Source organism: Mastigoproctus giganteus, chromosome 4 (assembly GCF_048544385.1).
Source record: "Mastigoproctus giganteus isolate SK-2022 chromosome 4, ASM4854438v1, whole genome shotgun sequence".
NCBI lineage: Eukaryota > Metazoa > Arthropoda > Arachnida > Uropygi > Thelyphonidae > Mastigoproctus > Mastigoproctus giganteus.
The window spans coordinates 176,298,302-176,324,264 of NC_143578.1; positions in this window are offsets into that span (position 1 = coordinate 176,298,302).

Genomic DNA, 25,963 nt, shown 5'->3' on the forward strand with positions numbered 1-25,963 from the left:
GTAGATGACTAGGTAACCGATGCATAAAGAATGACAAAATTTACCCACCTTAAAAGATATTGGACTAGTAGTTTCTGGTTTGCGACCCCTATTAATTCTTGCTTAAGGCTATAGTGAATAGCATAAAATTTATTTTTAAGGTTATTGAAGTGATAAATAAAGCTGGCATTCTTGTCCCAGGTTAGGCCCAGATCCTTATGCATAATTGCCTTGTGGATCTGCGCCAGGTCGATGAAGGCACGAACATCATATTCAACATGCTTATTCAAGAACGTGAATTGTGCCAATTTTTATTTATTTTGGTGTAGTTCAGTGGAATGAAGATAACTATATAGGTTAAACATAATTTTCTGTACAAAGTCGGAAGTGTTTGAATGAACGAGGAGCTTGAGGTCATCAGCATAAACCAAAAAAATTAGGAATTTCTGACAGGAACGGTATCAGTGCTGTTGCAAACAGTCTCGAAGACAAAATTCCACCTTGAGGAACACATCTACTTTTACTTTAAAAATTAACTGCTCACTGTTGTGGTAGACGGGCAGTATCCTATTGTTAGGATTCCAGCCACGACCTGAAGGAGGTTTCCAGTAATTTTGAAATGAAACTGCACTATGTGTAGGAGAGCGTCTACTGAGAGGTTATCATATGAAGCCTTTTTGTCGAGGAAGATAACATCCAATTGACTTTTACTGCGAAATGCCTTTTGTATTCCAAAGAAAGTTTTCAGCAGGTTAGTGATGGTATATCTTCCACTGACGACTTTATGGAGATATACAAGTCTATGACTGAAATAGTGATAAACTATTCTGAATGGATCGCTTTTTGGAAAACTTTCAGTAGACAGCACCCAATCTAGATTGATCTGTAGTACTTCAGACATTTTCGGAATTTGAATTTGGAACAGATTTGACATAATATGATTACCATATTAAAGGCGTGGAGTGGAGCCAGATTTTAGTATTTTACTAAATACGTAGTGAAGGATATCAATAACGTAAACACTACAAAATTTCAATACGAAGCAGGGAAATCCATCTGGGCCAATCGTAGCTTTATTAGGAAGCTTGTTGGTCGCTTTATTATTGATTCTTTACGAATTTGATTAGTTACAAGATTGGGTCGTGTGGGTTTTCTTAATAGTCAAATTGCAAATACTGCTTTTATCTTCACACTGTCCGAAGTGGGATTCAGCCCAAACATTAAACATGGAGGAACTCATATTAGACGTCTCTATATGCTTGCTACAATAAATCCGCTTATTTTTTTTCAGGCGGTTGTAAACTAACTTATAGTGTGGAGCCCTTTTCATTTTAAGAAAATTGGCTCTCAGAGTTCTTGAAAATGGTGCGGTATTTGTTGGTCCCTGTTTTTTTTTTTTCCCATTTTTGGAATGTTAATTATAAATCGGAATGATTACTTTAGAAGCACCTAGGTCAGCAGTCCCTGAAAGATTGGCAGAGAATTGGTTCTCTGCGTCTTCAAGTGGCAGATTACAAATGTCTTCCCAGTTATAGGATCTTAGAAGATATCGAATCTTTTTGCCTCATAGCCTTGGTTGCTTTGACATTTAACACACACATACGTCTCATAATTGTACTGTGTGCTTTGAGGAAGTTTGAACACGTGGTAAGAAGGGTACCATTACGAGTGGATCACTGTGTGTGTGTGTGTGTGTGTGTGTGTGAGAGAGATTGCTCGACAGGTACAACAGTTGCTTCGGACACATAGTGTTGACTATGCCATTTCGTATGTTTTTTATGTGTGATCGACTCACTCTCTGAACCTTAAACCTTATGATTTTGGTTCAAGGATATCTGAAAGGAAGGGTTTATTAAGTCCATATTCACTCAGTCTGACTTATAGGAGAGCATTACAAGTTATTTTGTCAATGTTCCCGTAATATGCTTCGAACAATACTCGACCATGCTGTGGCGCTTCCGTAGCCACGTGGGCAGGAGCAGTAGTGAGTAGCACACGCTTCTTGATTAGACCGGGGTTCGAGCCCGTAACCACCGGATGCGGAAAGGTCAGGGAATGACCCCTGCATATCCCCAGCCCGGATAAAGGGTGAGGGTTGGCGTCAGGAAGGGCATCCGGCCTTTCCCATTATATATAATGGGAAAAGGCGAGAACAAAAAAAAAAAAAAAATACTCCACCATGCTGTACTGCACTTCCATCACGTTTATTTATGCGAATGGTGTCACATCATAATTTACTATAACTTTATCAAATAAATATGCAAATTAAACGTGATGTAAACGTGATATGATGTAATGCTTAATTATTTACATAATTAAGCATTATTGCACCATCATAAGCTTCCTTTTGTGTTATTTTTCATTTTAGCGTGTCTTTATTAATCAATCAGACTGGTGCAGTGGAGTTTTCCTTGCATGTTCCGGACAACAGTTGTGCAATACTTTTCGCAGGATACCGTGCCGTTGTGCTTCCCTGGGTGAGTGCTTGACGCTTTCTTATTTATTCTATCTAATATTTATCAATATATTTTTTCATTAGGTAGTTTGAATCGGAGTTTAATTTTTGCTTGAATGCACGTAGCAGTTAGCACCTGTTCAGCATTACTTGTTGCAGTTTTCAGCAGTTCTCATACGTGGCACAAAGTGTCTGTGTAATTCTTTATCAAATAAATTGTGCTGTACGTTGGCTTTGTTATTACATATCACTGAAAGGTTGCGCTGTTACACCATTTTCGGTGGTTTTTTATAAGCTAGTAATATGTTCAGTGACACTTTTCGCTATTATTTTCTAATAATATCTTAGAAAATACTATTTTATATTTTTCACCTTGCAGTAGCTGTGAAAAAATATTTGTGGCTGACCGAACTGTTTACTGTCTTTACAGAAATTTTTATAAGACCATTTAGACAATATTCATATAAAACAGTGCATTATTATTGCATCCATTATAGAGAGCATTATTACTGCATCCATTATAGAGAGCATTATTACTGCATCCATTATAGAGAGCATTATTATTGCATCCATTATAGAGCTGGTAAGCTGGTTCTGATTTTCAAATCTCAGAAAGTACGCCTGATAATCACAACAGAATTTACATATAATAATATAAATGATAAAATATAATATTAAAACATCATGATGTTTTTTTTATGATAGAGTAAACAATATCCATCACTATATGCTATAGCGGGTAATTTATCTTCAGCATTTTCTGTATTTGTTTCAGAACCAGTAAAGCTGGAAGGTATTCTCTTCGATGATAGACCTTTATCCTTATTCATTTCAACCCAATTTTAATCTTATCCAGTACTTGTAATTAAGATATTTATTTTATTTTTTGTTTAATAACACTGAACAACAAATTTTGGATCATATCTTGTTACGGGCATGAAAGTAAGTTTACTTTATAGATTTTGGGGTGCTAAACATGGAAATAGTGCTCAAAATGGCAGATTGGCCCTTGTTTTTCGAAAAAAAGTAGTTTTATATATATATATATATATATATACAAAGGTACTTTTTATTTATATGGCAGTAAGATGTAGCTACGAACATACCTGTATCAAACACGGGACATTTTCGCTCCTCGTTTGTGTTCAGCTTCCGGAGTATCCGGCGCCTCCGGTAGCCAGGTGGGCATGAGCAGCAGTGCGTAGCACACGCTTCTTGATTAGACCGGGGTTCGAGCCCGTGACCACCAAATACGGAGGATGCGGAAAGGTCAAGGAATACCCCCGCATATCCCCGGAGCAATATGGCCTTAGTTGCTAATGTTCCTAAAAACCCAATAACAACAACAAACAAATATCCGGAGCATCTCTTCTCGCTATCCAACAATAATCGGCTAATATGGTGGCACTCCATTTGCTTTTGCATCTTTATGCCATTGCTGCGATGTCTTGATGGAAGCGCTCACCACGTTCTTCGCTGATGGCATCACAGTTTAGCGGAAAGAAATCCAGGTGTAAATGCAAGAAATGCATCTTCAATGACATATTTCACCCCAGTTTTTCGTAAGAAGTAATGAGATCTTCCACAGTTGTCCACAGCCTGTAGTTGTCGACTTTCACATTTCCTAGAAAACCAGTCGAAACATTTCGAAAGGCTTTCCACGCTAATTTTTTGCTATCACTAAGGGCACATTCGAACTGTTCATCTTTCAAAAATTTCCTTTATCTTCTCTGTACTAAGTCTTGGGAATTTATCTTGCATGTATGTGAATGCAGGACCGTTCACTTTCAAAGCCTTCACGAAATTTTTCTTGAGCTTCAGTTTGATTTGGAGTGGTGGAAGCAAAACTTTATTTGGATCTACCAGAGGTTCAAATGCTACGTTCTTCATTCCAGATGTTAATGATTTTCGTTGAAGCCAACTCCTCTTCTCGTAGTGCATAATCCTTGGCACGACTATCCCACTCGCAGAGAAAGCAACAGTACTTAGTGTAACTCTTTTGTAGTCCTAATAAAATGGCAATTACCTTTAAATCATTACATATCTGCCACTCATACTTCTGATAGTGTACACCTAAGAGGATGTTCTCCATGTTTGGACATGTTTCTTTTTTTGTGGATAGCATACGCAAGAAGTATTGAAGGCAGCATATTTCCATTGTGTAATAACACTGCCTTAAACCTAACCTTAGAAGCGTCTATAAATACCGTAGTTGCCATTCTTCAGGAATGTGCCTCATGTTCATTGCTGCCATTAGACAATCAACATCCGTACAAACAATGAGTTCACCTTCCGTTTGATAGAATTATCATAGTCTTTATTTTGATACGAAATGTTGTCACTTTCACAGAATGATCTAGAAGGTTTCACTGCTGTAGCCTCGAGGCCAAAAGCTCTGCCTTATTCTTCGGCAGTCGAGATCCCTGATGAAGTCATTAAGCTCACTTTCTGTGATCTTATGTGGTTCAGAAGGATAAAGATTTGGACAAAATGGTAGATCCCTTGACATAGACGGCTGCCGTACTTCTTCATAAATATCAAGTGTCTTCATCTTCATCAGCGTGTACAGAAAAACAGTCGGGTGGTTAAGGAATAGGTAGTACTGTACTTCACCGCGAGGCACGGGACGAATTTCAGTGGTATATTTGGGTACGCCACTGTCCACATTTTCTTCATTGTCATCCTTTTTTACTAGGAAGAACCACACAGAAGTAACAGTCTGTGATGTGATTTGTTGGCTCCCTCATTTATCATGGGCACTGCGAAAGGCATAAAACATCCCTTTCTATTCACCCACGAGTTGAGTTTTGATGAACAGGTAGTGCAGCATGTGTGTGTGTGGAGTTCTTGTCCTGGTCGCCTACTTTATACCCATAGTACAAGAAGTAGGCCTGTTTTTAATGGCTCGAATTAAGGGACGCTTTCTTGAAGCTAATGTGACTTCTTCACATATGTAACAGAAATCATCCGGACTGTTCACTCAATTACGAGGCATATAAATCTTATGCGACACAAATACTGCGCAAAAAGTAAGAATCTCACATAGAACAACCGTTAACTGAGAACAAATCACCCAGTACCTAGCCGTATTCGAGGATTACTGCAACAGGTTAAGATACATATGAGGCGACAACTTATCACGTGATGCAGAACGAGGTGACAGTTGCCGATCAGGTGATAAGAGTTTGGTGGTATGTACTGACACTGCAGTGTCGCCATGCCTTTTGCCGAGAGCCGTAGTTGATAATGTAGATTAACTCGCTAATATGAAACCCCTACTGTAATTCGAAAACAAGAGCCAATCTACAAATTGTAATGTCATTTTCGTGTTCAGCAGCACAAAATTAGTCAAGAGTGGGTATTTTCGTTTTCGTAACATTTTTACGTGTTGACCAGTGTATTTGCGTGGATACTTGCACTCATCTTTTTTTTCACTTTTGTAAAAAAACTGATCGAAATATGATATTGACTATCAGCTGATTGTTAAACAGGTTGTATCATAACATGTGGGACCCACTTCAGGGATGGATTTAGGACCTAAACACAATAATAAAACGTTCATGTAAACATATTGACTGATTTCGCCATGTTTCTGAGTTACAACCATTTTTGTGTTGCAGTAATACTTTCCATAAACTTGAGTTAGCATAGCTGTCTCCAGTCAGCTGTTCGCAATCAATGCTCAATATCTCATAGAAGTGCTTGCTGTAGTTATGTAAACAAGTTCCCGTAGTGTTCTTTGAGTGATTTTAGTTAGTATTTCTGACAAGGGCACTACATTTGGAGCTTGTCATTAACTTTTTGATACTGTACATTCGCTATGATAATGGACGCCTATTCAAATCGATAGATGGCGGACATGCATCTCATGTATGTACTTGGTAAATGCAAGGCAGCTGAGGCAAGACGTCTGTATGCAAAAAAAATTTCCTAATCGTAATGTGCTAAATAAGACCTTTCAGAGAATATACGAACGCCTTTCGGAAATTGGTTCATTTAGAAAACTAGTTTCAGATGATGGTTATTGTTATTTTGGTTTTTAGGAACATTAGCAAACTAAGGCCATATTGCTCCGGGGATATGCGGTGGTCATTCCCTGACCTTTCCGCATCTGGTGGTCACGGGCTCGAACCCCGGTTTAATCAAGACGCGTGTGCTGCGCACTGCTGCTCCTGGCTACGGGAGCGCCTTCAGATGGTGGTAGACTCATCAGCACCAGAACATCAAATCCGACAACTACCTGGAACTTTTGAGCAAGTGAGGTGGTCTATGATGAGGCGTTTGCAGGCATGTATTCAAGTGCACATGAATACAAGCCTGCAAACGCTGACGTTTACAGGAAATGCTCAAAATGACCAGAGTGGTCATTTTGAGCATTTCCTGTAAACGTCAGCAGATAGCTGTTAGAATACAAATGGTTGTAACTCGGAAACAAGGCGAAATCAGCTTATGTTTACATATAAACTAAATATTATGTTTACTGTATAAACTAAATCTTTCAAACTAATAATTTCTAAATTATTAGCTTGAAAATTTCCTAATAATATGTAGTCAAGACAAAGTTCAGATTTGCAATATGAAGAATTTCTAACGTATATGTTGTGAGTCTCAAATAAAAATAAATTTGCTTACTTGAAAATTCCAGCTGATACATTTTAGTTCGTGCCATTTATGTAGCCAATCCAAAAACTGATTTAAAAATATCAAATTTTCATCATCTGGGTAAGTAGTAAGTGGATATTTATATTTGGTATACAAATGAATATTTTTAGGTATTAATTTGTTGGGAAATTTTATATTCGCGATAAATTCGCCCACTCAAATTATTTTTACATAAAAAAAAAAAATCAGTTAACTTAAGAAATAGAAAACTAATGCACTGCATACATTAACTGACACACTGCATACGTTGCATCAACTCCTTTGTCAGTGTTATCATATTTGCAATTCATAAGTTTCGTAATAAAACCAAATATCACGATCTTTTAAAAGAGTGATTTAACATACCTTCTCTGTATGTTTCTTTTCTTAAATTTTTTTTCATTTTTTTTTTTTTTTTTTGAAAATTCTTTTTTGTTTTCAAGTAAGGCCGCCGAAGGCTGAAGCTCGGGGGTACAGAAATACACTTTCTCTAGTGACCGTCGTTCAAGTTCGCGTGACTACTAAATACGATGATGTTCTTGTGGTCTCTGTATTTTGACTACTCTGATCTTAGGCATTTATAGAATCAGAAATTTGAATATAGCACCTTTAGTTCCTTTCCTGAAGTTGCCTTTAGTGTTAGCGATTGACATGAGGCATAGTTTGTTTAAATGTAATTAAATAAAATATCAGTATATTCAAAGAATCTTGCACACTCATCTGCTATATGCACTTGTGGAAAACCTTCCGACTAAGTGAGCATATCTTCTTGAAACGAACACAGTTATACAGTACCTCTTGATAATATCATAGCCCCCTAGCAGCTATATTGTTTTGACTTTACGGACTCCGAAGGTAATGTTTTCCTCTGTGTATCAGTGTGCCCCCTTCCAGTGATATTTGGAACTAAATAAGTTTTGATGTCATAAAAATTCACATAGTTTGTAGAGTATCATTGTAAAAACTGCATTATTCTGCTACCAGTAGCCCTTAGTCGATTTTTAATATATATATTTTTTTGTTAAGCTTTATAGCACCCTGTGTTATATTGCTTCCTTCGTTTTTTTTTTGTTTTTTGTTTTTTCATTCTTGCAAACGAAGTACTAAAATAAAAAAAGAACGAACACAGAGAACCTTATAAATTAAGCTGTCTACTAAAACACTTCTTCGTAGATGAAGGCGACTCTGTCAGCATAGTGTCATTTAGAGGAACTGTGAGGCACGATGGTGGCATGAAAAATATTAATCGTGCGTAGTGAGTGATTTAACACAGATGGCGCTCGGAATATTGTACAAAGAGGAAAGGAAAACACTAATTTCAGTCATATCTCGTCTTTGAAACATCCAAGAATTAATGGGAACTCTTTAATCTTATGGCCTAAATTGTCTGGTATGAAAAAGAAATTATAAATTTGAATTTTTATCAGAAAATATCACCTTGATATACTTTCTTTACAGCCCGACGTTTGACTGATGCACGCAATTATTATTTTTTCTCTCCAGGGAAGAGAGGAACGTGAGATGAATGAAGGAGTGAATGGGTAAACATGTGTGTGTATGTGTATTATAGAAAGCGTGTTATTTAGTTGCAAACTTCGGCCTTGGCCTAGTGTCAGGTACAGTTATTTGTCAGCTGAAAACTGCTGTTTTTGTATGTGCATTCTTCTTTTGTTTTCAGCTTGGAAGATGCATTTTGAAACATGTATTGCACGAAAACCAGAGTAATTTATTTCATTAGCTGAATTTGTAAAGATTTGCACAAACCGTTTTCGTTAGTCATTTGACTTTTCTATAAGTGCATTCATTCCTTATTAGACCTTGGTGCCTTTACTATCTACTTTTTAGTTTTAATTAGGTAGCCAATTCATAACTCGCATACTTGTTTATACAAGCATTTTATAATATTCCTAACATCTTAGCCACTTGTATTTTAGTTATGGTTAGGCAGAAAAATTATATATCATATGTACACTAACAAGTTATCATATTAGAACCACCTGAGAATTACCTCATCAACCGTTGTGTATTATGTCTGAGGGATTGCATGAGTTCCCTGGTCAGTTTGCCTATTTTGTTGGGCGAAAAACCTGAGTTTAGGGGTGGGAGAACCTTGCCTGCGACCGACTAAAACTCAGTCACGGAGTGAGGAAAAAAGAAAAAAAAAAAAAAACAAATTGGAGCTTTTTTCCCCCGACGTGGGGAGAACGGTAATTATAACCACTTGTGCTACCTCGAAGACCATATGTGTACTAATTTTCGCATCTTTATGATGTAACCTAATGTACTGTTCAAGGTGAGTATTTAATTTGGATATGTTCTTCTGCTTCTGTATAGCAAGCTGAAGCTTGTTAGCAATGAAATTAATTGTCATTGCTAATAGCTTTTTTAAAGCACAGTTATACAAGTATATTTTTAAAGTAGTTGCAGCTTGAGAGAGAAAGAGAGAGAGGTATTTCCAGGATGGTCGTGTGTTTTTTTCTGGTGCATGGCTGCCCCGCATCCTGTAGCTGTGTGTGTTGTTTCTCGCGATATAGTAGCAGCTTACAGCAATATAAATGTGGGACCAGTCAGCCAGAGATGAAACCAAGGAATAGGCGTAAAGTCAAAAAAGAAACTTAAATTAGGTTTTACATACTACTAAATAAAACTAAAGAAGAACCTATGTAAAGAGCATATTGGTAAAACACACTATTTTTGCAGTGTAACCAACAATGGAAATTTAATGATAATTTTACAGTTTGGTTACACTAGTGTAACCGAAATGTAAAACGTTGTTAGATTTTCTGTTGATTATCTGAAGTAATATTTGAAAGCCAATAAATGAAAAAGAAGTAGGGTCCGAAAATTAAAAGTAACCCGATTCGAACCAGGTATGAAGGTAACACAATGAGATAAAAGTAAAATTAAACGAAAAACTTTTGAGATTTTCATTTTCAGTCTTTTTTAATAAACAGGTTCAGAAATACCTCTAAATTGTCCTTCGTCACTCGGTCGATTTAGTGAGAGGGGGGGAGGGAGATTGAAGACTGGGGAGGAAACAGATAGAAGAATAGGGACGGATAGAGTAGGCATCCCCAAAGAGGTCAGTGGAGACGAGCCCCACCAGGCGAAATATGGGGGGTAGGCAGGGAGGAGAGGAGACAGAGATCCGTCTCCTCCATTCCCTGCCTGGGGATGGGGTTTTAAAGGGAACCAGGTTAGAGTACCCAGTTCGGATCGCCAATGGCGTGTTGGCAGCAAAGCCGCAGCATGTCTTCGTCGGTGTCTTGTCCAAGGAGTGTCGAATCCGGTATGAAGGTCCAGCTGCCCATCCCGCTCTGGGGGTGGGATATGTTAGCTGGCAGTGGGGAACCTACCAGGTGAAGGGGGGGAGACGCACACATTTACTTCATTCGTAATGTGCATTCTCACTCTACTTGCATTCTTTTTTTTTTATTTATTTATTTATTTATTATTTATTTTTATTTATTTTTATTTATTTATTTATTTTTTTATACTTTTTTCTTATTTTATATATTTTTTTTTTTTTTTTATTTCACTCAACTCATTCATCTTTTTCTCACACACCAGGAGGGCATGCAATGATGGGTAGCGTAAATTTAAATACTAATTAAAACCAGGGTTAGTGTGTACTTAACTTAGCATTTATGGTTTGTCTTCTTTTCTCTCACGCTTGCACTTTTATTCATTCTTCTAGCTCTCATCTCATTTATTCGACTCTTTCTTTCTGCACTGCACTCTCTGGGCACCGCAACTTACTGTTATTCTTCAGTTGTGGTGCAGGCCTAGCTGCAAGGTTTTTTTTTTTTTTTTTTTTGCAGGCCAGGGGAGAATGCAGTGATAGTGTTTATGTGGTTTGTAAATGTTTGTTGGTACAGTATATATAAAGTAATGTAAGTTATTTTTAACTTTGTATTCTTTCGGCCAATTACATTTGCTCTTCTGCTCACTCCCATTCACTTTCTCTGCATGCATTCCCACCCCCCTCCCCTCATTGGTTTGGGGGCCCCAGGTTCCTACACATGGCATGGTAGTCATGGGGAGTTTTGTTATGTCAGGTTTCTGTCAGGGTGCAGAATACTGCTATCCTAACAGTTTTTAAGTCATCATCTGGGCGTGGTGGGAAACTTGGGCAATTTTACTATTGATTATTGTTTAATTGCTGGGGGGCTGAAATTGCTCTGCGCATTTCGAAAACTTTCTGTGTGAAAGATGTAAAAGCTTTATAATTTTGCTCTTCTATGATGAAGAGATGTTCTTCTCCCCTGGGGAGGGGACCAATCTGTGCTATTAGCTCTGTTCTGGGGATGTCATATATTATACATTCATAGAGAATGTGTGCCCAGTCTTCACTTTCGCCACAGGTGCAGTTTGGGTCATCGGTCAGGCCTAAGGAGGTTAGTTTCGCCTTTCGGGAGCCGTGCCCTGTCAATATAAATGTTGTAAAAAGTCCAGGGGCATACCACTTAGGTGGCTTTGGGCTAACCATTGACACCAGTGGCAGAAACCGTTTGGTGACCAGACCTCTGGTTTCCTGCTCCCACTTTGTTTGCCATAGCTCGTGGAGCTTTGTGGCTATTCTTTTTCTTTCATCATTGAAGGTATTGGTTGTATCAAGGGCTATCCCCAGAAATTCTGTGGGTATGCCCTTTTTAAATCTATAATATAAGCCTCTTTTGGCTACTTCCAGGTAAAGTGGGAGAGTTCCGGCCAACAACTGTAGTGCAGGTGTGCTTACTGTGCGACATGCTCTGGTAATAGTGAGTAGTATTGTCCTTTGTATCGATTCTAATTTATTGCTATTTCTTACTATGGCCGAGCGGATGAACCACGCACCGGCTCCATAGGTGATAACAGGCAGGAACATTGCACGGTATATGATTGCCAAGGTCTTTCTTTTGAGTCCCCAGTCTGCTCGACTGATCCTGGCAATCATACCTGCATAATTTCGCACTTTCTTCGCCAAGTAGATCAAATGGGGGTAAAAAGTTAATTTTGAATCAAAGACCACTACAAGATATTTTAGTTCTGTTACCATTTTTATAGTGATTGTGTTAATTTTGATTTGTGGACGTCTTCTCATGTCCAAATTACCTTTTAGAAGTATTTGTTTGGTTTTTTCAGGCGATATTTTGAGCATGTGCATTTGTGCCCACTCCTGCAGCTGCAAGAGAGCGGCATTTGATCTTTGCTCTACAACCACTCGTGAGTTGCCTTTTACAAGGAAAATCATGTCATCTGCAATGGCCAGGCTTTCCACGGGGCCCAGATCCAAGGCCAGAAATTCATCCAGAACAATGTTCCAAAAGAAAGGGCCAAGGATTGATCCCTGCGGGCAGCCTTTATTCACAGGGCGTGTCAATTCCTGGAACCTTGTGCGTACTGAGACACTTCTGTCTGTAAGGTAGCTGTTTATTATCTTATAGAGATTTTGTGGGGCATTTGCCTGGCGAAGTCTCCTAAGAACACTAGGCCACCACATAGTGGACATAGTGGACATAGTGTTTTTTGTTATGCGGTTCCCGTGGTTTCCCACAAATCCGCGTTAAATACTCTGTTAACATAGCAAAGCCAGTCAGTGTGGGTTATGTGTGAGTAGTGTGTTGTTTGTGTTGTTTGACTGGCCTCTTCGTTACTGGGAGGCGCGATCACCAGGAAAGAGCCTCCCAGCATCCGTCCACTGGCACGAGGAGCCGGACCAGGGAGTAAAAGACATCTGACGGGCCGTCCACACTCTTGCAGGAGCGAGAGTGGGGAAGGCCAAGGAAAGAGCAGAGAAGAGACAGGAAATTGGAAGACAGACAAGATAGCGAGGATGACAGAGCGTAGGCATCCTCCCAGGCGAAACGGAGCAGGAAGAGTGCTAGGTGCAGTTGTGGGAGTCCTGGAGAAAGACTGTGGGGAGGAAGAAGAGAATAGGTAAAGTTCAAATTAAAGAGTCCAGGATCGTCACAATGGAGAATCACGGAACGGCGTCGACAGGGCTGTCTGCCATTTGCAGTTTCATGTCTGGAAGTTTCCGGTGCTGGGTATCAGTTGCTGTCTAGAGGAGGTTATCCAGGAGTAGTGTTCGGGAGTTGCAGGTGATGCCAGCGACGACGAAAGACCTCGTTGGCATAACTGGTCAGTGCACGGAAGGCATCATTAGATTCCAATAACTTGGTTTCTGGCCGAAGTGATGTAGTGTGGAGGTCTAGGAGTAGTTGGTTTCTTAGATCTAAGTATACGTTGCATGAGTGCATCACGTGATCCCAGTCTTCAGGTTCTCCGCAGGTACAGAGGGCATCCTCGACTAGGCCGAACTCTAGAAGGCGTCTCTTGAAGGACCCGTGGCCAGTTAATAGGAAGGAAGCATAGACGTTAGGGAAGAACCAAGTGGAACGTTGCTTGTTGATGTAGGTTACTTCAGGAAGGAAAAGTTTAGTAGTTGCACCAGTTGCGGAGTTATTCCAGCGGGTTTGCCATAAGTTTATGAATTGTAGCCACACACGTTTATGTTCCTGTTTGATGTCGGTATCGGTACGGGTTTGAATAGTGAGGAATTCAGCTTCCTTATTCTTCTTGATGGCATGAGAAAGTCCGATAAAAGCGACGTGGAGGTCCAAAGGGAGGCGGCCTGTTAGTAGCTGTAGGGCGGCAGTTGATGTCGTTCTACATGCGCGGGTCATTTGTAGTAGCATAAGTCGTTGAATTTGCTGAATTTTACGTTGAGCATGCACTAAAGTCATTCGGTGGTACCATACTGCAGCTCCATATGTGACAATTGGTATAAATACTGCTGAATATAAAAGGCGTAGAGTTGGTCCTTTAAGACCCCAGTCCTTGCGGGTAAAGCGTGCTAACATAGTGATGTAATTTTTTATTTTTTCTTTGATAGCCTGGATATGAGGAATGAAAGTTCTCCTGTCGTCCAAAATTACTCCTAGGTACTTCACCGATCGGTAGTTTTTCAGTGAGCGGCCATTAAAACGTATGGTAGGAGGTCTGGAGAAGTCCAGTTTGCCTTTTAATAGGAGGGTTTTGCTCTTCTCAGTGGAGACTGAGAGTTTATTTTCCGTGGCCCATACGGACAGAGCAGCGAGAACCACCGTAGCCTGGGTTTCTATGGTGGCGCGGGTGGGGCCCTCAATGATACCACAGTGTAGTGTCAGAGTAGTGTTATGTTTTGTTGTTGTGTCTCTGGCTGCTTGGCCGCAGAGCCCCTAGTGGGACTCCACGTTGCCCGCCACCACCACTGGGAGGTGAGCCAGGCTGCCCATTATACTCTGGCTGGCCTTTGCCAGGGTTGCCTGAGCTTCCTGACAGAGGCCAAATTAAAAAAAAAAAGGGGGGGGGGGAACATAGAACAGGGGTAAGAGTTAGAAGGAACAGAAAGAGGGAAAAGGAGGACGGACTGAAGTTGAGAAGCAGTCTGCTCTTTGTGAGCTGAAAATAGGGGTCTGGGAGTGGGAGTTAAAGTAGCAGGGGACAGGTGCCCCTGCATAATCACCAGAGGCCAGTGGACTCTGTATCCTGCACTCAGGAGTTCTCCAGAGTGCCAGCAATCCCGCACCAGAACGGTACCGGTTGATCCTACCCTATAAGGGGTTTGCAGCAGTATTCCGCTCTCTGTGAGTGCCAGCAGTCCCGCACAGAATGATGCCAGCGGTGTTCCTACCCTTAAAGGATTAGCAAGTTGTCAGGCAGTATCCTCTAGCAGAGAAGGAGCTAACCCAAGCCAGTCTGATTCAGGCCTTGGGCAGCATGATCCAATGTTCTCATTTCAGCAATCTTGGCTCGCCTCAGTGCGAAGATTTCCTGCGCACACACACACAGTTAGTGCCCTGTACATGTTTTCATCGAGCAGCAGCGAGGACTCTTGATTACGTGGATTCCTTTGAATTGCGGTAACAAATTTGATTCTACTGTTGTCATAGGCAGGGCACTCATACATGAGATGCCCCCAGGACTCTTCTTGTCCACAATGTCACCGCGCGTCTCTTTCAATCCTCATAGCTGTAAGTTTCTGACGGAAAGGGCCGTGTCGCGGGTGTACATTGTATCGGGCCAGATTTTTTGAAGGTGTGCTGGGGTAATGTGCTATATATTGCGTTGTGCCCTTTGTTCCTCCGGTCTATTAGCCGCCAAGTCCCTAGTGGGACCCGACGTTGCCACCTACTTTCCCAGGATTTCAGTGGCTAGGAACAGATTTGAGAATGAGATGATCGCTGTTTCTTGAGCAACGATTGTAATTTTAACAGAGCGTAGAGTTGTTCGCTGATAAGTTGTTCTAGAGCCAAATAAATCAGGCAATAATTTTAATGTATTTAGATTTAGACCTGTGGGGCATATAAAAAAAAAAAAAAACCCCGTTGTGTAAGAGAAAAGTAAGGGGGGAGGCAGAAGACTGGAGGGTAGGAAACAGAAGGAAGGGGCCGACTGGGAAGATGGCCCCTGCTGACAGTGTGGCATGCCCAGTGCCTCACCAGAATGAAGAGTGGGGTGGTGGGGGGACGAAAAACCACTCCCTACACACGCAAAAAAAAGCCATTTTGGAAGAGAAAAGTAAGTGGGAGACAAAATGCCTCACCAGAGGGAACAGTTGGTTGGCAGGGGGAAGTCACGAAAAACCACCCCAACACAAAAAAAAAGAGAGAGAAAAAAAAAAAGAAAGAGATATCCCGCAAGTGCAGGGTAGGTACGGCCAACACGGCCAGTCAGTAGGAGCCGACAACTTGGTGGAAATCCAGCAGCGTAAGTGCTGCTATGGTGGATGGGTCATATTCGGGAAAGTATAGTCCAGATGTCGTCATTGGGACTCCATTCGGTGAGTCTGTGTCGCATCCAGACTGAAGGCGGGTCCGGTAGTCCATGATGATGAATAGTGGGGAGGTCAAAACCTGGAATCCAAGATAGGATGATCAAGTCGAAGGACCGATGTTAGGTCTCTTCTTGATGGGATGTGTCACGTCTGGTGGGGAGAAGTTGGTCCAGGAGTCAATGATGAGGAATTTGTCAAGGTATGTGAGGACCCTGACTTTGATTGCACCGCTAGTGTTGTCCCAACCAAGTGGGGAGACCAGTTGACTACTCCAGATGTGAGGGATCAAGTTGGGTTCTGTACTTCGGATGGCTTGTTGGTCAAGTCTTTTGTAAGTTAATCCAAGGCATTAGCATTCGTGGCTCAGCGATGCCCAGCAACTATTGGCAGCCATGGTTGTTTTGACCTATTGATTCGGATACTATGGTGGTGGTAGCGCTTTCTGTCTGGTGAATAGGTCTATTGAAAATTGAGTGAGGGCTCGGTAAGTTTCTTCATTCTGTAGGGTGAGATGTTCTTGGTTTTGGTAGTGAAGCGTAGCTTCGTTATTAGGATCCTCCTTAAGTCCTCGTAAATTTCACAGCTGTGGGCAAGGTGCTCCCACGTCTGATCCTCTCCACAGTGGCAGCGGGGTGAGTCTGTAATTCCCAAGTCATGTAGTTTTTTTTTCTGGAAGGAGCCATGTTTAAGTAAAAAAAAATATATATGATAACAGGGTCCCCTGTAAATGATTACATCTACCAATATATTTATTTTGTCTGCAAATCGCGTGTGTTCTGTGGTCGATTTGCCTGTTTGCTGGACAACAAAACCGCAGTTTCTGGGGATAAAAACCTTGCTATCTACGCCTGAGACCGACTAACTCACCCACGGAGTGAAAAAAGCCCACTAAACGTTTTTAACGTCAAAAAGGGCCGTCTCCTCCTCCTAAGAGCACGCGTATCACTGCTTGAGAAACACAACTTATGAGACCATATTTCATAGTATGGGCCGTTAAGCCAAGTGTAGTTAATGCAAGGCCAGCTGAACGATGAGGTAATTAGGATTCCTTGCTCCTGGTCTCTTGCTCAAGTTATAGTTACGAGTTTGACCTCACGTTCATGGGACTGTATATTTAATTTTTGAAATTTATTTAATTTTGGAAATCAGATTTGTTTTGTTCCTATCCTAGAAAAAGTTCGTTCCTTTCCTGAGTTGGTGTTAAGACAATCGGAAAAATCAGCAGCTTGAAATCATCATCAGGCTGTAATTTTTAACTTCCATGAGATGATTATTAGCTTGATGATTATATTGCAATAAATACGACGCTTCTATCGTTGTTGGTATTTATATAGTTCATTAACATTTAATGCCATATTATGTTATGTGTATTATTTTGTGTGTGTCAACGGGCCAATTTGCATCTTATATGGGCTGAAAATACTGAAATAACTCACGGGGGAACTGTGCTCCCACAGCCTGAGATTGGCTAATTACAGCCGCAGTTGAAGAGGCTTTTATGAATTCCTCCAGTGTCTCACGCGATTCGAACTGAGACCTTTCCAAACGACGCTTCAAAGTCAAGGTGGATTTTTGAAAGAGTTTATAGGAGCTGATCTCGCAATTAGTCCTTGCTCTTTTTGGGTTCCTTTTGGAATTAGAATGGAATTCCTTGTTATCTTTTAGATAAGATTCACTTCATCATTTTTATGCTAGATTCCAAAGAATATCGTTACACGCGTGGAAAAGCTAAAGAACATGCTTTGAAAGGGAGGAATAATTCTTACGATAAAAAATAGGAAAATTTCTAGGAAACGTAGGCAGAGTTTTCTTTTTGTCTTATCAGAAGCGAAGAAAAACAAATCCCTTTTCTATTACAATTCACTGAAATATCTTAAGGAAAGGTTCGAAAGAAAGTCCTTACGACTAGCGAACGATTTTCTCCTTCGGCAGTCGCTCTGAATAAACGGTTACGGCAGAAAATGAGACACATTAATCACGTGGGGTGTCACAGCTTGTGGCACGTAAAGGGGCTCACCGCTGGTCACGAGGACGAAGAGGCTGATGATCCATCACGATGAAGTTTTATGTCGTATTTTTTTTTACTTCCTTTTCTTTCTTTCTTTCTTTCTCACCCCCCCCCCCTTGTCTTCCTTTCCCCAAACCCTTCATCGTTATAGATTGACTCGTAGTTTCCCGTATGAGTCATCAATCATTCACCATCAGCAACAGGCGAGCACGTGACTGTTGGGAACATCGGGTCCCTGTTTAGGATCAACCGCAACTGCATGTATATGACAGGTAACCCTATTTTTTCTTCTTTTTTTCTGTTTCAACTTGCTCTGTTGTTGGTCAGTAGGGAATTAAAGCTGCAAGGCTTTTTAGTAAAACCCTGGACATCAAAGTTTTGAAACCACATCAGTAAGTCATTGTCAGATATCTCAGTGGAAGAAATTCGCTCAACCTTGAATATATTTAACGATGATAAATGGCGATGATACCATCCCAATCGCGATATGTAGGAATATTATTAAGCAAATCCATTCCAAAAAAAAAATACTAAAATGCATTTATTAATCAGATCTGCGCAAATAATCTTAAACGGCTCATCACATTACGCGTTGTATGGATAACAGTCGTACAGTATTTCGTTTACCGGTTAGTATAAATTCACATTATGTGTATTGTTCAGGTGGTAGATGACTTTCATCAACCGGTGAAAATACCACCACTTTGCTTATTGGAGGCTTGAAGTGGTGAAACCCATGTTTAGTCTCTAGAGCAAAGTTTCCGGCATCCCCCTCTCCCCATACTTCTCCTTCACCCCATGCATGGTACTAAGTACTATAGGTTTTGATACCTTTCGTGTTTGGGGTTCTCATAAAAAAAAAAAAAAAAAAAATTAAAACGTTAAAAAAAGGCTCAGGGTACTATTATTATTAGAAGATAAAGTACGGCAACATTAATATTGTTTGCCACTCTAAATTTCTTGTTCCTGTCACCAGTGGCAGATTTCCGCACGAGGCGCGCGCCCGGGGCCTCTTAAATCGAGGAGGCCTCAAATCTCAGGTCTCAAAAAAAAATAAAATTTTTTCATTTTAAATTTTTACACTTATCTTTATTAGCGTTACTGAATAAAACTATAATTTAATATGAGAAATTAGTAAACTCTTATGCGAATATCCCTACATATAGTAATATAGTAAAAACGTGCGCGTAGAATGCACACTGCATTGGTACTGTAGGGGTATTACCAATGATATACAGTTATTTTTCTAGTAGGGAAAATTAGGTGATTATCCCTTTGTATAAGGATGGTCAGGCCATACCTTGAGTACTGCGTACAGGTCTGCAGGCCTCATTTTAGGAAGGATGTAGAGTTGCTTGAGCATGTACAGAGAAGGACAACAAGATTGGTTAGGGGAACGAAGGGGTCCTCTTACCAAGAAAGGCTTAAGTTCTGCAAATTGCAGCGTCTGGAGACTAAGCACCTGGGAGGTGATCTGATTGAGGTGTATAAGGGCTTGAATGGGTTGAGCACGCTGAATTCTGATGGGATTCTTCCGCTTGCTCAGATTACGAACCCAAGGGGGCATAAATTCAAATTGGGGAAAAATAGTTGTAGAATAGATGTGCGGATATTTGCCTTTAGCCAGCGGGTGGTTAATTGCTGGAACAAACTTCCATCTGTCGTTGTGGAAGTTGATAGCTTCAATAAATCGAGGAGGAACTGGACAAACTTTTAGAGGGAATGGATGTGTGAGATTGTCTCTTTTTTTTTTTTTTTTTTTGTTTGTTTTTTTGGTTGATGCTACATAAGCTCATACGCTTGCTTTCTTGCATAACATGCCTCCATTACTATTACTTCCTTCACTTTTGTTTTTGTAAATGCAGAAGGAAAGATTTGAATCAGATATCTTTTAAAGTTCGTATGAAAGTTTTCTAAAACGAAAATGCCATTTTTAAGGGAAAAACATGCACTTTCTACAACAATGCCACTCTTAAATTCTCGCACAGTGAATAGTTCAATCACTGTACAGTGATTGAACTATTGATGTATTCATTCGCGACTAAATATAAATGGCACTTACATGACAGCCCTCGCAGCCTGTTATGTATGCCCAAAAGCATAGGTGCGAATCTCGTCTTCAGGGAAGAAACTTTTGTCTGTTTTTTTTTTTTTTTTTTTCCGCCACATCTCGTTAGTCGGTCTCAGGCAAGAGTTGCATGGTTTCAGACAGGCCAACCTACCGAATAATAACGCAGTTACAGACAAATACACTGACGCCTCATAGTCGTAATTGCTTTGGCGCTTAACGCAAACACACGCCGACGTATATAATATCAGCAGCGGGAAAAAAAGCTTTAAGGAATTTTTATTTTGCATATGCGTTTCAGTTTATCTTCGTCTAGTGTTACAGAAAAACATGAGCAGATAATATTCAAAGTTATGAGACATAGCAAGTGATAGACAAGCACCAGAACTGGGTGCGTTGGCGTTCATGTTGCAGACAACATTTGAGAGAACACTGATCAGTCACATTTGTAATTGGCGATTTTTGAAACATAGAAAGGGGGAGGGGAGAAAGAGGACATACTCTGAGCTATAATATTTTACATAATAACAACTAACAATAATTACTAAGTAATAACTAACATTATAATCAAAAATCAATATTAAATGAAATCTTCGATGCATCAACTGATGTAGCTAAGGCTTTTAGGTTCTGAGTATTCTCCGTCGATGTTCTCTATAAGAACCTAGAACGGTAAATATCGAATATCCAAGGAAATAACTCCATCCCATTGATTGTGAGACCAGTTTATGTGTTTAGTTACATAGTTCGTCATTTGCCAATAGATTTAATACTTGCTTTCTCCTTTGTACTTAGAAAAGGAAAATACTGTATGTTTTAAAGACAAAACAATAAATATCATTTTAATGGAAAATACAATATATACACATTTTGCAAGCGCAACACTTTTATTTTAGTATTTTGGGAAGATATTTGTGGAAATAACTGTCCTACTGATTGTTGGACAAAAAATACAAGTTTCCAGAAAACTAAACCATGTAACTCACTTCCGAGACTGACCAACTCGGCCACGTTATGTAAAAAGCCGGAAAAGGAGCTCGGGCACGTCATGAAAAAATAATCAGTAAGTGAAACTGTGGTTGTAAAAGTTAATCTCTACTAAATTTCGCTTAGTCATATTCACTCCAAACACGGAAAATCTATCAGAGAACTAATAATCAATTCGAAAAGTGAAACTTTTATAACCATGGTTTCATTCTATTACTTTTCTGACTCAATCTTTGAACCAAGGGCATTATGTTACCTTTCTAAATTTGCACTCCGAGATAGTCTTCTCTTCTGGCCGATTGAGATAACATACCTTTTTTTTTTTGCACTTACACGGCTTTCAACAATTGCTACGATTTCAGCTTCTTTACTTTCATCTGTCTCTTCCGTTTCTAAGGTATGATGGACCCCTCGGCATTTCTTGGCTTTTAAAATTGAACAGAATTTATATAGAGAATATAGGAAATCTAATTGTTATTCTAACAAACCAGGACACAATTTAACAAACTGAAAAGTACTGCCATTGTTATCTTTATCAACTCCAAAATCAGCAAACAAATCAAGGCTAACAAAGATCTTTCATTCATGCGGTTTTTTTTTTTTTTTTGAGATAATATCTTTCCTATTTGTCCGCTAAACTTAATTTACTTGTCTAAGAGATTGGTTTAAAAGTTGTTAAATCTCCCTCCTCAAAAATACATCTGAGATTGATAACATGCTCGTTTTCCTGCTCAAAATTACCATAGTCTACATTCATGAGCCTCTGTATGTTTTGTTTCCGTTGTTGTTTCCTTCATCATTTCTGTACCTCACGAGGTTCCTTTGGTATGCTTTTCCCATATCCAGGCCACTCCTATGAGAAGCTCCAGGTGAAAACCTGAGTAGTCCTTAAATTTTGCACACCAGTATATATTCAAGCTAACTATATAATATCGGTGTAGGTACACCATAATTTACCCATAAATTTGAACTACGTATGTAGTGTAAATGCATCGTTTTAATTGTATCTTATATTGTGGGTGCCTTCACAACGAGATAGCTAGTATTGCACTACTTCAAATAAATAACGCTCCTGTAGAGAAGACTATTGTTATTTATTTTCAGTGAATACCACCACCCAGACGATTGTTTCGAAGCTAGTGAGTGGGCTTCATCAGTGGGTAGGCAGATGCCATCACAGCTGCGAAGTTATTTCCACGATATGAAAGATGCCAAATGGTGTAGATAATAATGTAATGAAATACAATTAAAACGATGCCTTTACTCTAAATACGTAGTTCAAATTTTTGGGTAAACTATGGTGTATCTACATCGATATTATATAGTTAATTACCTAAACCCATATGAAATTATGCCTTGTGCATTTCACCTTCTAATACATTATTATTACCTAATTATTTTACAAATTATTATTACCTACACCATTTGGTATCTCTCATATTGTGGAAATAACTTCGCAACTGTGATGGCATATTGCATTACCAGGGTACCTGCCCGCCCACTGATGAAGCCCAATAGCTTCGAAGCGAAGAGACCGAAACAAAACAAATAGAGGGGGAAGAGGTATCAATTTTGTCAGGCGGTAAGAAAGATTGCAAAACACTTTTGGGGTCTAATTCGGATTCAGATGGCATACAAACGAGGGAATACGAAGGAATAGAATGGTTAAATGTAGTAGGAAACACAAAAGAATATAGGCGAAGCTTGGCGGAAATTGTTAAAACTCGAGGAGAACCTATTTTTCTTTGGAATGAAAACGAGGAGGGTGAAGTAGTAAATATACAGTTCGCTTGGGGGGATTTCGTTATCTCCAATATTAGAAACAAGAATGTTGGAGATCTCACTGTGTTGCTCACCAATAACAAATTAAAGTTAAATGCTGAACATAGGAATATCTTAGCAGAAGTTCTAGTAAAGTTCTGCTCATAATGTCGGGAATAACATTTATGTCGTTAAATGTACAGGGTCTGAGAGCGGTTAACAAACAAAGGATGATATGGCAAATTATGATGAACATGGGGGTGAAGATTTGGTTTCTACAAGAAACCCACTTCGCAAATTTAGCAGACATCCAGCAGTTTCAAAACAGATATCGGTTGTTAGGATTTTGAAGCTTTGGGACAAATCGATCCGCAGGGGTGGGAATAGTAGTGGTTCCTCCAATTTTAGGGACTGTACGACTGGCGGGTAGGGATACAGAAGGTCGGATTGTGGCAGTGGATTGGAGTTATGGGGGGGCGCACAATTAGACTAATCTGTGTCTATAGTCCTGATTCCACTTTAGAAAGGAAAACTCTGTTTCAGGGACTAGGCAACTATATGAGGGGGGTGCAGTGGGTTGTAATGGCAGGGGACTGGAACTGCGTTCCTGACCACATTATGGACAAAATTCTGGGAGGTACCCCGCATCATGGTACAGGGGGGGTTCGTGAATTAATCGTGGTTTGTACTAAATGGGACGTAGTAGACGTCTGGAGGAAAAAAATCCGGGGAAACGAGTGGCCACCAGAATTGCCAATAATATAGGGACTAGGATAGATCGCACTTATGCAACGAGTCAGTTGAAGGATAAGATAACAATGATACGGCATGTGAAATTTGCGGGAGGTCGACAAGTTTCAGATCACATGGCAGTAATGTGGAAGGGAGATTTATTTACGAACGTTAGTCTGGGAAAAAGGCTATTGGAAGCTCAACCCAGCAGTTCTGGAGAGAGAGAATTGGGGCTTTACAACAGTTATTAAAAAGATAGTAGAGCAAGGTGGAAATGAGTGGGAAATGTGGACGAAAATTAAAGAAAGTGCTAAATCATTTTATTACTCAAAAATTAAGGAAAGAAATGAACAACGCAGAAATAGACTAAAAGATCTCTTACAAGAAAAAAGAATTTAACAACGGTGTGGGGATGAAAGGGCAACAGTAGAAGTACAAGCGATTATTGACGGTATAATATTGGAAGAAGAGAAAGAAAAGGCGCGAAAAATACAGCTGAAATTTAGGGAGGCTGATTGTCCTTCAGCTGCGTTTTACCAAAGAAGACTAATGCTAAACAATTTAGCCAAAACAGTTCAGGAAGTTAAAGACGATGACAACATACATTCAACAATGCTAACTGTTATGAATAGTTTTGTAAATTACTATGAAAAAGAGCTTGCTTTGCAGAAAAAAGAGAGAGACAACTCCATTTGGACGATTGGACAATTCACACCCGATCAAAAAGCATTACAGGTCAGGGAAATAATTATGGGAGATCTAACTGTGGCTCCAAAATCATGTAAATTACGATGCGTGCCGGGACCGGATGGTTTGGGGGTTGAATTTTATAAGAAGTTTTGGAACTTGTCAGCGCCTATTCTTCTGGCCGTCTTTAACAAATTTTTTCAGGAAGGGATTGTACCTGAAGGCTTTTCAAATGCCTATACTACTTTCATTCCGAAGCATGGACGGGATTTAACGAAAATTGGTAACTGGAGACCTATAACGTTGGCTAATTGTGATTACAAAATATTTGCAAAGATTTTGATAGCTAAGTTAAAACGCAACGTAGCCCAGGTAGTTAGAAGCACACAGTGCTACGGTATATCGGGGAGGCGGATAGAATATAACCTTTGGCTATTAAAAGATATATTAGAATATCGGAAACGACAGAGTTACAATTTAGCGTTAGTAGCGATCGACCTAGAAAAGGCATTCGATGGAATCGACCACGACTACCTTTTCTCTATAATTAAAGATACGAACATAGGATCTCAGTTGTTTACAGTCCTGAGAAATCTATATACACGTAGTAGCACACGACTTTTGATAAATGGAGAAATTTCGAAAAACATTAAAATTGATAGGGGAGTAAAATAAGGATGTCCGCTTAGTCCTTGGTTATTTACGTTAGCACTAGAACCACTACTGGGAAGAATAGACAGAACTGAGGCCATTCAGGGGATACCGTTGCCAAAGCCGGCAGAGAAGTGTAAATGTATAGTGTATGCTGATGATGTTACCGCCACTCTCACTACGAGTTATGCGGTGGAAGAATTTATGTCACTCGTTACTTCTTTTGGTAAGAAGTCGAGGTTAAACATAAACGAAGATAAAACTAGGATCAAATTGTTAGGGGAATGGGTACATCGGCCTTTACCACAACGAGAAGTGGAGTCGGATAAATCGATTCAAATGTTGGGAGTTCCGTTTAGAGAGAGTTCCATGCTACCTGTAGGAGGGCTCACCACTAAAATACGGGAAAATTTAAAAAGAGTGGGAAGTGGGACAATTTTCTTTTGAGAACAAATCCATTATTGTTAGAACCGTAATTCTTCCTAAAATCTTATACACGGTGTTTATAACAGGAATCACAGCTAGGACAATGAGACGATTTTACGTTCCAACACTTCAGTTTCTATGGGGAGAAAAACGGCAAGAGATAGCGCAGAAATTTTTATTTTTACCGTGGGAAGATGTGGGAATAAGTATTCCAAAAATTAATTTGAGGTGTAGCTGTAAGAGACTGCTGGACGTGGCTAATATGGTGCAATCTAACCATTTAGTAGCGGTACTGATAAAATATTTTATGGGATTTAATACAGCCTTAATTAAATGCGGCAATTATCTAGGGCCAAAAGCAGAGACAATTCCTATATATTAAAAAAAAAATTCTGGATATGTGCACACAGTTAAGGGAGAAAGATATAGATCCTTTTAAGGGTGGTTTAAAACGACTCTACTGGGCACTGTTTAACTCGGAAACCATAATGCGCAGTTGTTTTTTTAAAAATCTAAAAATTGGCGGAAACTATCCATCGCGTATTGATTTTTCGTGGAGTGTTGGTTACCGAAACATACCAGTGAACGATGTCATGTATAGATTTAGTCAGACAGGCAACAGATTATGCGAATTTTGTACCGAAATTGAAACAGTGTACCATTTATTTTATTACTGTCGATTCGCGCAGGAAGTTTGGAAGAGAATTTGTAGATTTTTGAGGATAAGACAGTTCACACTGGAGGAGGTAATTTACTTGCAATTCAATC